This window comes from Mastomys coucha, unplaced genomic scaffold (assembly GCF_008632895.1).
Source record: "Mastomys coucha isolate ucsf_1 unplaced genomic scaffold, UCSF_Mcou_1 pScaffold9, whole genome shotgun sequence".
Taxonomy (NCBI): domain Eukaryota; kingdom Metazoa; phylum Chordata; class Mammalia; order Rodentia; family Muridae; genus Mastomys; species Mastomys coucha.
This window is the reverse complement of record NW_022196915.1, coordinates 104,275,112-104,285,236: the sequence shown is the minus strand read 5'-3', so window position 1 is coordinate 104,285,236 and position 10,125 is coordinate 104,275,112. Positions and strand designations below refer to the sequence as shown.

Sequence of the window (10,125 nt, the reverse complement as noted above, 5' to 3'; positions counted from 1 at the left end):
GATGGTGCTGGCTCAACTGGCGGTTAACATGTAGAAAAATGCAAATCGATCCATTCCTTTCCCCTTTTCCCACATTAATAGTGGGAAACTTCTACAACCCCACGCTTACCAAATGGCGGGTCATAGGGACAGAAACTAAACAGAAATAATGAAACTAACATATGTTATGAATCAACTGCTTCTGACAGACATCTACAGAACATTTCCCCCAAACACAAGAGATTATAACTTCTCAGCACCTCATAAAACCTTCTCCAAAACTGACTACATAATCAGTCACAAAGTAAGCCTAAACAAATACAAGAAAATTGAAATAACTCCTTGTTTCCCATCAGACCACCATGGTTTAAAGTTGAACCTCAACAATAAGAGATACAACAGAAAGCCAGCCAATTACTGGCCCACACTGAGACCCATCCCAAGGAAAAGAACCAAGCCCTGGCACTATTAATGATACTCTGTTATACATGCAAACAGGATTCTAGCATAACTGTCCTCTGAGAGGCTCCACCCAGCAGCCAATGGAAACAACTTCAGATACCCACAGCCAAACCTTAGATGGAACCCAGGGACTCTTATGAAAGAGTATAGGGAAGAACTGAGGGACCCAAAGAAGACAGGAACACCAAAGATAGACAAGAGATTCAACTAACCTGGACCCGTGGTGGCTCTCAGAGACTGAACCACCAACGAAAGAGCAAGCACAGGCTGGACCTAAGCCCCTTGCACATCTGAACCAGATGTTCAGCTTGGTCTTCACACAGGTGCCCCAACAACTGGATCAGGGGCTATCCCTGACTCCATTGCCTGCCTACAGATTTTGTTCACCAAATTGGACTGCCTTGTCTGGCCTCAGTGGGAGAGGATGCATCTAATCCTGCAGTGACTTGATGTGCCAGGGTGAGATGATACCAGGGGAGGCACACCCTTCTCAGAGGAAATATGGAGAGGGGACTGGGAGGAAAGAGCCTGTGAGGGGTACTCACAAGGGGGTACTCAAGGAGGAGGATATTGGGATATAAAGTTAATAAATTAATTAATGAAGAAAGAAATATGCAAATGAAGATGGAAGTCTGCCTTCCAATAAAACTTCATTTATAAAATTACCTAACAATACAGACTAAGCCAATTCCTACTCTAAAACAAAATTAGAGGATCAAAGACCCTGCAAAACAGATATGACACTATAAATGTTATAACTTAGCAGCTCTTTTTCTGATCAACATTATTATACAAAAATTATTGTTCCTTGAAAAGAACACAAAATTTAATAATATGAAGAAATTTTTGAAATAAAGAATTCAAAATAAAGAATAAACGTTACTTCTATTCGTATAGGACTAGGAGAGTTTCTTTTGGCATTTCAAGACTTGTTCCATTGTCATTATGTCTCGTGTGTATAAACTTATCTGTATATTGTATATGTACTTTCTTGTCGAATAATTTACATATGTACCTTTGTAAACTATTTATCTATTTATCAACTTTCCATAAGCATTTACCAATGCCCTTTAAAACTTTTAATCATTTTTAAAAGCTATATAAATTAATAATATATTCTACGATTTATTAATCAGTTTTACTAGGCATTTATCTCCACTTGGTAGAGAAGATACTCTAGATAAAGTTAACAAATATCCAAGTTCGTTAAACTTCGTGTGTGTGTGTGTGTGTGTGTGTGTGTGTGTGTGTGTGTGTGTGTAAGAGACTCTCTTTCAGTGACTTACATAGGCTAAATATCTATAGTTAGACTTCTTCATATTCTAATGTGAAATACTTCGGTATCTGATTTATCCCATTACTACCTGCCCTCCAAATGTAAATTTCAACAGCTTTAGTTTTTAAGCAGATTTGCATCTGGCATCTGCTTGCAGGAGTGTCTAACCTTTTGACATTGCAATATGGCATTGCCTCATTCATACATATCCTTGGGGTACATGTGGCCTGTGGCCTGTAGGATAGTTATGTCCCCCTACATTCTTATCTTCTGACATTCTATCCAACACATACACATGCGCGCACACACACACACATACACACACACACGCAGGCATGTACACACACATACACACACATGCACACACATGCACACACATGCACACACACACACGCACATGCACACACACCTGTGACATCCACATATGCCTGTATCATGCACACATGTCTGTGGCACACACATGTCTGTGACACACACACATGCTTATGACATACACGTCTCTAATATACACCCATGCCAATAGTATACACACATGCCCATGGCATACATACATGTCTCTGATATACACACATACCTATACATTCACATATATATCTGTGCACCTGTGCACCTCATCTACCTTGATTTTCCTAGAACAATCTTCAAAACCAGTGAATGTGTAATCCATGAACAATGAGGGGTTTGTTTGTTCGTTTGTTTTTCTCTATCAGAATGGGAAGTCCTTCATTAACTAGGTCAAGAATCACTTCTTCAAGTTTTATCTCCATATTTTCCCACAGGACATGTAACACATACTTCTGCTCTGGCCATTGGCAAGGCATTGTGTTCATTAACAAAAACCAGTGAGGAAGCCAAGGATAATTCGATTTTCATGGAATTTTATAATCTCAATTTGCCTCAGCCAATAGGTTTCAAATTCTACACCAACAGCTCTTGTGCTGTCCTTAAATTCTCAGTGCCTTAGATAAGCTTAGAACCCTAGTAGGGGTTACACTCACCAAGAGACATGCCCCAGTGAAACATGACATGAGGTTCAGTGTTCCTAGGGAAGAAGTTCACAAATAAGAGCTACACAAGGGAGTTGGATGAGTGAAGCTTGTTTATGTTTCACACTTACTGACTAGATTGTTTCAAATTTTAAATGCAATTAAGCTTGTGGGTTTAAAGGGCGCTTTGCTTTTCCCTTGTCTCTGGAGGATTTTAGCAATCTTTACATTTTCTTCCTTTGGTGCGGAATTTCGTTCACTTGCTTCCTAGTGTTTGGTAAAAGTGAAACTTGCTGAACGAAGAGCTTGTCTTCTGCTGAGCTGTTACTTCATGCCCTTAAAATAGGTAGAGGACGTAAAGGTCAGGCACAATAACCTATTCTGTGTGACAGGTCAACTAATATCTATAAAGTTGAAATGGAGTTCAGTAATAAAACAATTTTGCCAAGGCTGTAGAACAACTTGGCTGCTGCTTCATCTTGATTTAGGCAGTAGACAATTAAGGAAGTCTCAGGATTCAAGGAGATGGTATAGCCTCCAGACTCCGAGTGTGCTATGAAATGAACCAGCACAGACGCCTGTGTTCAATCTAAGAAGCGACACTCGTGGTCGATGAGCTTAGAAGAAAGCGTGCCTTGCAGTTCACGGAAAGCCTTCCAATGACCTCCGATAGCAGGTTCTCTTGTTATTCTTGTTCTTGTTTGGTACTTTTTGTTTTATTTTCAGAGATAGAGTCACATGCATGTAGTCCAGGCTGGCCTTGACTTCCCTAAGCAGGTAGCCCAGAATGACATTAACTTATTCTCCTGCCTCCACCTCCCATGTACGGGGATTACAAGTGTGTGCTGTCATGAGCAGTGGCAGCAGATTCTCTTATTTTCCACCCATTTGCTGATCCAATTTTCCTTTTTTATGTCTCTTCTCCTATCAAGTATTGTGTTTGAGTGTTCAGAGGCAACGCTGACTTTACTGGGATGCATACACATCTCATTTCAAAAATTTATTTCAATTCCATTAAAATCCTCATACTTTAGCCCTCTTCAGAGCTCCCAGGGTCTAAACCACCAACCAAGGAGTACACATATGTACAGCTGCATAGGTAGCAGATAATGGCCTTGTCAGTCATCAATGGGAGGAGAGGCCCTTGATCCTGTGAAGGCTCGATGCCCCAGTGTAGGGGAATGCCAGTGCCAGGAAGCAGGAGAGGATGAGTGGGTGGGGGCACACCCTCATGGAAGCAGGAGGAAGGAGGATGGGATAGAGGGTTTCTGGGAGGGGGCAGGAATCGGGAAAGGGGATAACATTTGAAATGAGAATAAACAAAATATCAAGTTAAAAAGAAAGAAAGGAAGGAAGGAAGGAAGAAAGAGAGAAGGAAAGAAAGTAAGAAGTAAAAAGCCATACATAGCTATGATTAAATAAGATGCCCCTCTGTGTTTAAACCTAGCAAAGTTGAACATTTCCATTATTGTCTAAATACATCATATCCAACAACTAAAATAAGAAATTTGTCATTTCCTTGTTATAACACAGTTCGTTTATTGAAAAGTCAAAATAACTGCTTTCTATAAGAAGTTTTCATAGGGATAGTTTTGTAAATAGTTTTTAATGGAATTTTAGGCTTGGAAATAAGCTATCCCATTCATTTATACCTTCAGAATAATGTCTCCATCTGTGTATTATATACATGGCAGTATGCCAGGCCTTGTAGGGAATAGAAACTGAACCAGTAATATCTAGTTACCAAGGATTGCCTCGGACGGTATGAGAGATTATGAATGTCAGAGTGATGATAAAGGGTTATGGAAGTGCAGACGAGGAAACGAGCGTCAGATAGTAGAGAATCAGAAACGTCTTTATCCAGGATCCAGCTTTCACCTGTATGCCCAAAACTAACTCCAAATGACAGAGAAGACTGTGCCATATATAGAAATGAACATCAGACAGGGTGGGGCATAAGCTACATACAGTACAAGGAGGATTCCACTTCCCTGGGCCTCTCAAGAGAGGAAGACTGAGAAGTAAAGCTCACAAAGCAGGTTTGGCTGATGCTGTCCCTGGAGCATGGAAGAGCCATGCTCCCTTAGCCAGCATGCCGGTGGAGTGTTTGGAGGTTTCTGAATGGCATTCAAGACTCAGATTTGATTCATTAGAGAAGAAACAAAAAGCAACATTTGTTTCCCAGAGAAGAAAGGCAAAAAAAAAAAAAAAAAAAAAAGAAAAAGAAAAAAAGAAAAATTGGTGAAATGCAGGGTCTAAATAGGAAAGAGGAAAGTCAAGACAATAAAATGGCTATTGCACTTCAGCTGGTTGTGTGTCTCTGTGTTAATCACAGTTTACTGAAAATAGGAGCTTCTCTGATGAGGTCTAAGATAAGCCTCACTCTTTTAGAATAATGCTAACATTGTTAATACTAATAATAGCATTAGGTTCTCACCTAGGGACTATGGCCTGTCTAGTCACAGATTTGTGATCAATGGTGTCAGGTGTGGACTAGATTTTGTGGAATGGTACTTAAATACCATCAGAAAGTGGTTGGTTAATATGAACTAACTAGTACCCTCAGAGTTCCTAGGAATTCAACCACCAACCAAGGAGTATACATGGTAGGACTGATTGTTCTGGCAGCATGTGTATTGTAGAGGATTGCAAAATCAATCATCAGTGGGAGGAGAGGCTCTTGGTTCTGTGAAGGTTCTGTGCCCCAGTGTAGGGGAATGCCAGGGCCAATAAGTGGGAGAGGGTAGGGTGGCAAGCATGGGGAGGGGGGAGCCAATAGGGTTTGTTCTTGCTGTTTTTGTTTGTTTGTTTGTTCCTGGGAGGGGAAACTGGGAAAAGAAAAATCATATGACATGTAAATAAAGAAAATGTCTAATAAAAAAGAAAGAAAGAAAGTGGTTGGTTATCTCCGTGAACAGTGGTACATCAATTAAAATGTCTTGCCAAATCAGCCATTTTTGCATCTTGCAGAGCTCACATCTGGCAGGACTGATGACTGCTTTCAGTCATGTGCATAGCACCTTCTTCCATTGTGAAAGTGACCAAGAAAGGAGGACACTTCTAAGTCAGTATCAGCTTGATAGCAACACATGCTACGTCTCAAGTGTGTGGTGTCTTCACCAACAGAAACTTACTGTTAAGTTCTCAAGAGTAAGCAAGAGCAATGGCAACAGCCTGCGAAGTTTGGTGAGACTGCGGGATTTCCATGGATAACTCCAAAGGTGATAATTTATTCCTAGGCTGGGTTTCATATATGTTAGTCTGTGGAACTAGCTAATGGGCAAGAACAAGAGACTACAGAATTTGCATCCCTAACTGGGAAAGCTACATCAAAAAACCCTTTTTCTTAGGCTCGGGGATTATTGCAGAAGAGGGGGCAGGAAGACTTTAATGGCTGGAGGCAATGGTGGCTTCCAGATATGATAGGGCAGCTGTACATATGAACTCATAGGGACTGTGTACACAGGGCACAAGCATGTGTAACATAAAGCCAACCAAATTCCAACATGAAAAGGAGAGGTGGCATGACTTCCCACCCCTAGCTAAGAAGATATTGGAAATTGATTGCTGCTAAGAGCCAATGTGAAGACTATAGCCACTGGTCAGTCTGCTGTACTCCAGTGGAAGGCCACACACCCAAGACCATGAGGGTAGCACAAACTGGATTTAATGGGTATTAAAAAAAAAAGACACAAAGTTGAGTAGGTTAAGGAAGAGGGCTGCATCTGGGAAGAGCTGAGAAGGGGGTGGATATGATCAAATACATTGGAGGGAATTCTCAAAGAACTAATAAAAAGGTTACTGGACACTGCAAAGAGCAACTGCATAGGGAGAGAGCTAGGAAGTTAATCAGAGAGGGAACAGCCCGAGAGACTGACAGATTCATTAAAAAGGCACGGGAAAGTCAAAAGGGTTCGCAGTGTCAAAATATAGAGAGATATTATATATAAATATATATACACACATATACATATATACATATGTATACAAATATATTACACATGTATATGTATAATAATTTTGCTAATTTGATAATATACAAAAGTAGCCTTGAAAACAATCGTGTTTTTCTATATAGCAGGAATTTGAGGGCAGTTTCTCTTTGCTTTTCTGCAGTTCACAATATGCAGACAACCCTCAGCCGTACATTCATGTAAAGTTATCTAGGTATATAGAATGATTAATAATAATAATGATAATAATAATAACAACAACAAAGCTATCTTCCAAGAACCCATTCTGAAACCTCAAAATCTAACTCTCACTCAGAGATTCAATGCTAAGCTACAAGTATTGGGAACAGATATTTCTGCAGAGAAAGGCTCATGCATTTGATTGTAAATACTATCAATTTTAAAGTAAAAAACCTGATGGGAAATTCCTTTTAAGAATGTGGAGTGTGGGATGAGGTTGCAGTTCAGCTGGTCGTGTGCTTCAGCGAGAAGCTCATGGTTTGCCCTCCAGGACTGCAGAAGCAGAGCATCGAGGTGACTCCTGTAACCCAGCACTGGGGGGTACATTCCAATGTCCATACTCATACAGCAAAGCTCACAAAAGTCTTCTGAGCTCATAGAGATGTCCTGTCTGTATTGTCCCAGAGTCACTTCTGAGCTAATAGAGATGTCCTGTCTGTATTGTCCCAGAGTCACTTCTATGCTCATAGAGATGTCCTGTCTGTATTGTCCCAGAGTCACTTCTGAGCTCATAGAGATGTCCTGTTTATCCCACACAGTCACCACCAGCCACATGTAGCTCCTATGCACCTGAAATGTGCCATGTACGATTTTACACGGGGTTTTGATTCGTGCTTCACACCTTAATTTTTAAGAGCTGCCTATGGCTAGTGGCTTCTAGGCTGGAGTATAACTCTATCTCAAAGATTTGGAGAAAGCAGAACATTCTATTAACATCTCTCATGGGAGATCAACAAAGGCCCATAATTAGCAACTTGTTCTTGGAAAATCAAAGCCCCTCCCCCTTGCAGAAGTACAATCATATTTCCCTGACAGTCGGTGAATCAAGCAGCAGGCAGGATCGCTCCCACTCCCAGCACGAGTGAGCAGCTCACATCAGAAATCCTCGTTAGTGTAGGCTAATGATTTCCATTTGATACTTACTAAACACCAAAACCTATCCATAGAACAAAAAGTATAAACACGAGGTTCAATAAAGCCCGTCAGGCTTTTAATAAGACACATGGGAATGTCCTAATCCAGATTTCTGTAGGCAAACTCTTTATAAAAGGTTAATCAAAGTGCTAGGCAATGTGGCAGCATCTGCATCAGGATCAGCACAAGTTTTTTTTTCCAAGAGAGCAGAACATCTGTACAGGGGCAAGATGGCTCCGTGGGGAGAACTCTGAGCCTTAAAACAGGAAGATTTGCAACTGCATGGACTGTGGTTGTGTTAGCAGGTTTCTCCTTAGCAGCCGCTTCTAAATCACAATGACATTGGGGGGGGGCGCAAAAGACATGAGAAAAACTACCTTGATCCCCTGATGTTTGGTATTCCCTGTTACAAGAATAAAGACCTGAACATGGCTTATGCCACAATGACTAAATACTTCCAGTGTTACATTTAGAAAAGCCAAAGGTTTGAGATGGTATCATCAAATCAATAAGGCATAAGTGGAAGTGTTTTTATTGTATTATATGTAGTCTGTTTAAAAGGCACAAAATGCCTTGCTGTGGACATCTGGCAAAACAGCTGGTAAGTAAAGCCTGTGTTGATCACCCTCGTTGTAACTTACCACACCCTTAGCTCTGAGGACACACTATTTACTAAAACAACAACAACAAAAATAAAATGAAATAATAAAAAAAAAAACAGAACACCTATTATATCCCAGTGGTTTCTGTTTCTTGTTGTGACTTCTTTAAAATAAACCCCATGCTATTCACACAACTAAGAGGAAGTTTAAACTCATACAGAATTACAGGGTTGCCATTCAGGATCAGGCTGGGCTTCTGTCGTATGCCTTTACTCTATATTTTATTTATATAAAATCATGGTTCTCATTCAGAAAAAGAAAAAAGGGCCGTTTCCATTACCAACAGTCATATTTTTATCTTCTAAACATATAATATATAACATCAAAGGAGTCTTAGCACTCTGAAAGGTAATGCTCCCTACAAATGGTCAGCGATAATAGAACAATCTAGCTCACTCCATTATATATATATAATTATCTAAGCTTATATCTGTGGCCTTCTTTCACAAAACTGCAATTTGAATAATGTTTCCATCAAACCCTTCAATAGTCTTTATCTATTTACATTAACTCCTCTGGAATGAGCAAATTACTTTTTCTTCTTTAACTTAAAGTATTGCTTGTCACCAACAACAAAGACCACTGTGATAACTCCAGCAACTCTGAACAATTACCTTGCACTCCACGCCAAACATATAAACACATAGACATTGATCAAAATATGTACACAGTAACTGTTCTGGAATTAACCAAATGCTGTGTTGGTAACAAGGACCATGATAGTAGTTTCCTAAATAACCACTTGGGCTTGAATACGACTTCCAAATAATCCTGTGTGTAGTGTTCTCTCTGAAGCAAATATTGCCTAGAGAAAGAAGGGAGGGTCAGGTTCACCGAATACATTTCAACTAGAAAACCCAAGGACCATGATGCCATCCCTGCTAGGCCTGAGAGCTTCATTGGTGGCTTCCAGAGCAACTGTGGCTCTACATGTTTTGAACTATTCTTTAAGGAATGCTGCCATCACCACACAACTCCAAGGGTCTTGAAATTTTCAGGTAAGAGCAGTGTAGTGTGTGGTAGCCACCACCTTCCCAGCCCTTGTCCTCAGTTTACAGAGTTTCTAATGAGACCACGGGACCATCAGATTCCTATAAACTCTTGGTCCCCATGTAGTGCCTAGTTCAAGACAGTGCTCAATCCCTATTTGTCACACAATTTATTTTTGTTAACTGGTAAACCATATTTGTGAGGAACAATGGAGTTCTGAGTGAATGTGTATTGGTGACATGGATGGATACAGTCATGTCATTGACCTCAATGACTTGGACCCAAGGGAATGTCAAAGCCTTACCCTATCAGGCTCAGAGGAATGGCAAACTGCTCCTTGGTGCAGTGAAAGATGTTTTGAACAAATAACCTTCCACTGAATCCAGTGAATGAAGAAATTATCAACCACAGCTCTACCTCTCAAATGACTGTGACTTGAAACTGCTCAATATAGAGGTGTGTGTGTGTGTGTGTGTGTGTGTGTGTGTGTGTGTGTGTGTCTCTGTCTGTCTGTCTGTCTGTCTGTCTGTCGTCTGTCTGTCTGTCCTTCCTTCCTTTAGTCCCCTATTCCCTATTACCTATAACCCTATTAAGCTCAGCCCCAAAGCTGTGCAAGTCACAGCACATATTCATTTATATATGTATATATATATATATATATA

The 10,125-nt window shown here is 40.4% G+C and overlaps 1 protein-coding gene across 1 annotated transcript in view; it reads right to left on the bottom strand.

The window, feature by feature from the left end:
- Positions 1-10,125, bottom strand: part of Hs6st3 (heparan sulfate 6-O-sulfotransferase 3) — a 748,118-nt gene that overhangs the window by 509,615 nt on the left and 228,378 nt on the right. The window lies entirely within an intron of this gene.